We start from the raw sequence: 7,313 nt of genomic DNA, 5'->3' as shown, positions 1-7,313 counted from the left end.
ATTAATTTATGAACTCTGTTGGTGATCTACATTTGGGAATTTTGGGGGACTATTACAAGCAGTGCTTCTATGATCAGTCTTGGACTTTTCTTCTGGTTCATATGTGCAAGCATTTCGCTTGGGTATATGCTCAGCAATTGCTGGGTCAGAGGGTATGCATACTTTCAGCTTTAGTAGAGACTCATAAACAGTTCTCCAAATTGGGTGTACCATTTTACTACCTTAGCAGTGTGTGAGAGTTCCAGTTCCTTCACCTCTTATTCACACTTGATATTTTTAGTCTTTTTAAAGTTAGTCATTGTGGTGGTTAATGGGTGCGAATTTTAAAACACATACGCTGTGCACTGCTTAGGATATGTACACATGCATTAAAATATAAAAACATGGATGGGAATGTTTTACATCAACCTTAGGATGGTAATTACCTCAAGGCAGAGGGCAAAATCTCAGAGTGGGGGGATAAAATGGGAAGCTTCAACTGTACTTGTAACATTAATCTTTTACCATGGGAAACAAATATGGGCAAACAAACATTTTTTTAGAACCAGGTGGGAAGTATATATGTGTATTTTATCCTTCTCTATATTACTTATGTTTGGTTCATACTGTAATTTTCTTTTTATTTAAGAAAAATGTTTTTAAAGGCAAAAATAGACCCTCCACAAGGAAGAAGCAAATTCACAAGTGTACCTGGTTGTAAACACATTTGAAACATGACTAACAAACCAGATAGTCCACTCCTGGGTATAATTTTCCCAATACATAGAAAGATGTTAAGGAACTATAGTTCAAACAAAACACATAATTATGTGCTCTGATAAGGGATTAGAAGCAAATATCAAAGTTAAATATCATCATTTATGATTCTTTTGCAGGGAGGGTAATTCACTATGCTGGAATGGATACCGTATGAGTGTCCATTTACAAATAAGAATTTCTTGGTATGTTCTTGCACTAGAAAATTTCTATTTTGTAGAGAGACTGCTATCGCACACTTACTACAAAGGACCGATGTTCTCGTAATGAAACAACAAAATCAGTAGAAAGAATAGCTAAGGAGACTTGGCTTTTAATTCTGCCACAGCCACCTCCAGAATCCTCCGTAGCCTCCTCCCCACCATCCAGGTGGTAGGCTAGACTCAGCTTTCTCCACCTCAGTTCCACTGACATTTTGGGCTGAATAATTCTTTGTTGCAGTGGGCTGCCCTGTGCAATATAAGATGTTTAGCAGCATCCCTGCACTCTACCTGCCTGATTCCAGGAGCCACCACCCCTCCCTGAGTTGCAGCAACCAAAGAGATTTCCAGACATTGCCTAATGTTCCCTAAAGGTAAAATCACCCCCAGTTGAGGACTGAGGCTATTCACCCTTGGGATTGTCCCTTCCAACTCTAAAATGTGATGCAATCCTTTGAGCAATACACATAGTTTTCTCAGAGCTTAGGTAAACAAAGTATGAAGAGCCAACAATGGCCAGGCAGACAGCTCAGGTCATGTGTGTGGCTACTCAATTGCTATCTCAAGAAAAGAGGAGCATTTGATGGAGCAATAGAGGAAACTGATAATGCTTTGACCAGGGATGTTATCTATTGTGAGAATGGGGCAAGTGGCTATGGAAAATGATTGAGGCTCCGGAGAAACTGAAGGTATTGTCAAGATCAACCAAGCACACACACTTTACCTCACTACACTGGGTCTCAGCTCCCAATAGACTGGGAATTCCCAGCCACATATTACATTATAGCAGAGTGAGGATTCCCAGCCATACAATACCCAGAGAGTAGGGAGGGAAGAATGTGATTTGTTAGTAAGTTATGCAAGTAGAAAATGGTATATATCCTGTCATAGGGTGCTTCCCAAGAAGCAAAGCCTTAAAAGATGGTATAAACTCCCAGATGAGGGGACTTCTGTTTTAGCTGAGGGCAATTCTCAAGATAATAGGCAGATGTGTACTGTCAGCTGCCAACATTTAGAGGAACTAGTAACTCCCAGCCAAGGAAAAGGATTTGCAATAGTGTCTACTACAAGTGTACAGTATAAACATGTTTGGACACTAAATTTACAAAATTGTTGTACATATGCTTGGAGAATCTTGGAACAGCAAGGGATTGACATTTATTGAGCACCTAACAACAGGTGTCAGATGCTGTGCTGAGTGTCTTTGTTTTCTTTTATTTCCTTTCTTCCTTTTGAGACAGTCGCTCTCTGTTACCCAGGCTGAAGTGCAGTGGTCTGATTTGAGGTGCACTGCAGCCTCAAACACCTGGGCTCAAGAAATCCTCCCGCCTCAGCATCCCAAGTAGCTAGGACTACAGGTGCACACCACCGAACACGGCTAATTAAAAATTTTTTTAGAGACGAGGTCTCACTATGTTGCCCAGGCTGTGCTGGGTGCCTTTCATTGACTATGTCATTTAACTTCACCACACTGACAACAGGTCTTATTCTCCTCCACTTACAAATGAGGAAACTGAGGCTCAGAGGGTGAGTAATGTTCCCAAGAGAAGAGAACTTATGAAAATACTGGAGCTGAGTAGAGCGTTTGCTGGCAGCCCTTGCTCTTTACACTTGAGCCCCTAGCTTAGCCCAGCATCTGGCCTTTTAAAAGGAACACATGGCATATATAGTTGAGGAAGGAGAAAACCTGATTTTGGGACTTAGGAACATGCATACCGAGTGCCTTGCAAGCCAATCTCCTCATTAGCTGAAGGCCACAAATTACCAACAACTTTACTACAGCCGCATCTCCCAGAGGCACAGCACTCCTGGCCCCCAGCGGTGGGGATGGAGAATGGGGGGTGTTTCCAGATTAAAGTAGTGCATAGGAGAGCCCAGAGCGCCACACTACTACAGAACCACCACGGGACCATTGTCACCAATCCACAAAGGCCTATAAAGTACACAGGGTCCTGGCAGGAAGCCCTTGGCCCACTCCAAGAAGACAAAGAATACTTTCACTTGATAAGACTGATGGCTCTCAGGAGGATGGAGAAAGGGTCCAAGACCCCATACATTCTGCCATACATTCTGTACCCTGGGAAAGGCTTATCATTAAGCAACAATCAGGACTCCCTGGGGTGTGGAGGAAATGACCTTTGGGCCATTATCAACAATGCCTCCCAACCCCCTCGCCTTCTGGAGCTGCCTCCCACTCTGAAGTGACTGTTCTGGGTTTGGAAAGAGAAGCAGGGAGTCTGATTCCTAAGGCAGGTGCTTTTCTACTGACAATGAGCCAGGCATGTCCTTTGCCCTGGATTCTGAGACCAAGATGGAGGGATGGAAGAGAGTGAACAGGTAGAGAGATGGGTGTGATGGGTGTGTGAGTGTGTGTGTGTTCTCTCCAGGGCTAGAAGCCAACTGAAGTGTGTAATGCAAAAAATTAAGAGCCAGCACCACCCCATTGAAAGAGCTCAAGCTTTGGCATCTGGAGTCTTAGGTTAAAGTCATTGCTGTCAGAAAGAAAATCCAAATGGAGATGGTTATGTCAGAAGTATCAAAAAAGCCAGGAAGGCATGAGGAGTTGGACCCCAGTCACGTACACACCCAGATGGAATCTGATCTATTAAACTGGGCCAAATTGTAAAACCAGCTGCATTTTATCTCAGCTGTTTCTATTGGACCTGATCATTAACCTCCTGGAGAAACAGCTATGCCAAACTGGATTGATCATCAGAGACATCCTAAGCTGTGACCAGCCATCATCAATTAAAGACTCTGCTAGAACCTTCCAGATAGGTAAACTTACAGTAAACCTTTATAAGCCCCTACCCAACCTCACCTGGATGGGACACAATTTAGCTGCTTGCTCATTACAATTCCCAAGACCCCAATTAAAACATCTTCTCTTTTGTTTGCGGCTGTGCAGTGTTGGTTTTCTTATTAGTTAACACTCCTCAGGTGTACTCTCGCTGTATAAGAGTAGAAGCTTCCTTGCCAGGCACTAGGTTGTGTGCTTTCCCCGCATTTTTGGATGCCATCCTCTCCACAACCCCATGAAAGTACCACCATTATCTCATTCACAGACAAGGAAGTAGAAATGTAAAGATTTCAGCAATTTGCCCGAGATCACACAGCAGCTAAGTGGGAGACAAAGACTGAAACACATCAGTTGATTTCACAGGTAGTGCTCTTGTCTGCACCATCTTCTCCCCGAGCCTCAGTTTCTTTGTTTGTAAAGTGGGTATGATTGTAATACACACCTCATAGGTTTATCGCAAGAGTTACAGAAAGCATTGCAATGGGGAGTGCCTTTCAAATTGCTATACAAATGCCAGTTGTTGTCATTGTCAGACAAAACTAAACAGCAAGAATAACAGAAGAGAGTGACTTCTTCACTTCTGATAAAGGCTTGTGAAGATAGCCAGGTGAGGCTGACGAGCTCTTCATTCCATCTCACCTGTGCCACTTAGTCAGCTATAGGGAGCTGAGAGCCCACTCTCCTACCCAGCCCAACGTGCTGGGAAAATCACATTCACGTGAGAAGCTGAGACATGCTAATCAATCATTTGTGCCAAGAGGAGCAGGTGAGCTTCTCTTACCTGGCCTAAGATCACAGCTAATCCATGTACCCATCACCCTACACCTCATTATGGTCGAGATGCCTTCCTGCATCTTCCCTTCCATCCAAGTTTTGGAAAGCTTACTCATGATTTCCCGGTGCTCTTCCCCTTTTAAGGCATGGTCAAAGGCCTGCAAATGACAACAACTCTGTACTCCAAAAAGTGCTTTTAACCCCACTGATTCTTTCAATCTTCACAACAGCCCAGTGAGGTGGAGAAGATTATCCACACCTATTTTACAGATGAAAAGATTGAGGTCAGAGGAGCTAAGCAACCTGCCCAAGAGAGAAGAGGGAAGCAGAGGAGAAGCAGAGGAGCTTGAGCACTCCACACGTGCTTTTATGCTCAGCTCCTAACACCCAAGAGTGGGCAGAGGCATGCTGTGTGTCACCACCCTGGGGCGGGTGCTCAGTCTAGCCTCGGTGGGAAGCAAGGAAAGGTAGTGAGTGCCCCACAAGAATGTCAGCCACCACGAGGACCCCTGGGAATACTCCATCTAGTGAGAGGAAGAACAGAGAGCACATGCATGGACCAGAACGACTTCGTTGTCAGCCCACAGATAAGGGCAATTGGCTGAACAGGGGATCAGATCTGCCAGGATGTGATGGAGACGGAAAGATAGGAGGAGGGGAGCAAATGACATGCCACTCAGACTCTATGCTCCCAGGGCTGATGCACGGGCTCATCAGTACAATGTTTGCAGCCTGTGTATCCATTCCTAAGCTCCCTCCCACTAACACTCAGGGCTCAAAGAAAAGGGTCTCACTCTTGGGTGCTCACCTTCTTCCCTACTGAAAGGTGTGGGGAGAGGGGGAAATTTAAACTGGAATAAAGGAGCCAGGGCAAGGATGTGTGGGCACTCCTCATGGGCCACACTGGAACAAGCCAGCCCGAGGCTATTTTGATCCTGGGGCATCAGATGGTCCCGTTGTTTGTTGGGGTTCCATGACACCCTTCAGGAAGTCCTCCTGGGTGGTGGCTCCCTCCAGTGTGGCCACACTGGTATCCTTGCCCTGTGGCTCTCATCCCCTTCCTCTCACTACCTTAATGCCTCAGTCTAATCCAACCACAGCTTCCCAAGCAGATCTCATTTACCACGAGACCCCCCTTTTCTCACACACACACGCACACACACACTCTCTCCTGTTTGGCAGGGAGAATGCATGGTTTGCTACCTCCAAAGAAAACCTCTCTTCCCAATCTGTCAAATTCTGTACTTCAATCTTTTAAACTCTTGGGGTAGATGAGGAGTTAATGGTGGCAAAATTAGTTTCCAGCCATCTCTCTGCAAGTCTTGCACAGATGATTTAGATTCAGCATCTCTCTTTGAAATGAGGGGATGTTTTTGCACTCATTGTTTTGTTTCCCATCTGTGGGGCTGAGGAAAGAATCCCATTTTAGCATCCTGTGACAGGAGCACAGGCAGATAGGCATATATAGGCATACAGGCATATTACCCTCCTCACCAGTGTTCATCTTGGGCCTCAAGCTTGCTCTCTCTGTCTTCTTCCCATTCAGTGTAACTAGATTTCTGTCATATACCCCAGCTCCCTGACCCACAGGTTTCCTAATAGAAGGCTCAGTTGACTAATGGTGTATGGTTAAGTTTTAAAAAGCCTGGACCAGGAACCAGGCAGCCTTGCTGTCAGTCTGACTGTGCCACTAAAGGGCCGTAGGACCCTGAGCGAGTCAGTTTCTCTCTGTGGGCTTATGTTTCCCCTCTCTAAAATACAGAGATTGAGCTTGATGGTCTTTCCAGCTCTGGGATGCTGAGTTGGCCTGGGGGGTTGTGCAAGCCAGAGCAGGATAGTTCAAGGACAGAGATGACGCCAGAATCCCTTTGGGCAGTGCCTGACATTTCCACTTCCATCAATGGGTTGATTTGTTTCAGGTGACAAGACTGTCACAGGATCTGTCTCCTGCCTTAGGAACACGTACTCCCCCAGTTCAGGATAGAAACAAAACAAAAGGGCAGGCTCCTGGGCCTGGGGGGCACCAGGGTGACCTCATGTTTAAGGAAGCTGTATGTCAGGAATCATCTTGTCCCACGATCCAAAATAGGCAGCAAATGGACAGGTTTCCAGGCTCCCCCTCCGCAAAAGATAAAAATACCATGGGTTCGGGGACGTTCTCAGTCATAAATCAATCAGCTAAGACTATTTCTGTCCTTATCCCTTGCCCAGAGTTCCTCCTACAACCTCTGTCCTGCCCTCCTGTCCCAGCCTCCCAGCCACCTAGCTCTGGTGTAAGGGGAGTCTCATCAGCTGCCCTGATGACAACTCAGTACCTTGGCCGTGCCAGCAAGAGAATCCTCAACCTGCCTATAAATGAAACGGTGGACATCCTGGTGCCTCCATCCACCTCCGTGAGCCTGGCTAGCAACTGTCCACTCTCAGGCAGGTGACTCCCAGTACACACCAGGTTTCCTGGCCTGTAAGGGAGCTGCCCGCTGGTTGTGGGGGGCACTTAGGAGTAAATGTCTCTGAGTAAGCCCTCAGCATGGTCAGGGGTAGGGCTTCTCCTTCATGTGGTTATAGGGGTTAAAGGACCTACCTCGTAAAACCACTGGGAGGATTAAATAAGACCCTGTAGGTAAAGCATTCACCTTGTCACCTGGCAAGTTGCAGATACTCTGAAAATAAGAATTGCCTTCCCCTTGCTAGCCATTCATCTGGAGCTCAGACTCCTACGGCTGACCCATGTCTTTGGAGAGCTCCTTTGAGACTTTTGTCAATCTAAAACCCTAAGTCAGCTT

Source organism: Pan paniscus, chromosome 12, assembly GCF_029289425.2.
Source record: "Pan paniscus chromosome 12, NHGRI_mPanPan1-v2.0_pri, whole genome shotgun sequence".
Taxonomy (NCBI): Eukaryota; Metazoa; Chordata; class Mammalia; order Primates; family Hominidae; genus Pan; species Pan paniscus.
This window is presented reverse-complemented; position numbering follows the sequence as displayed.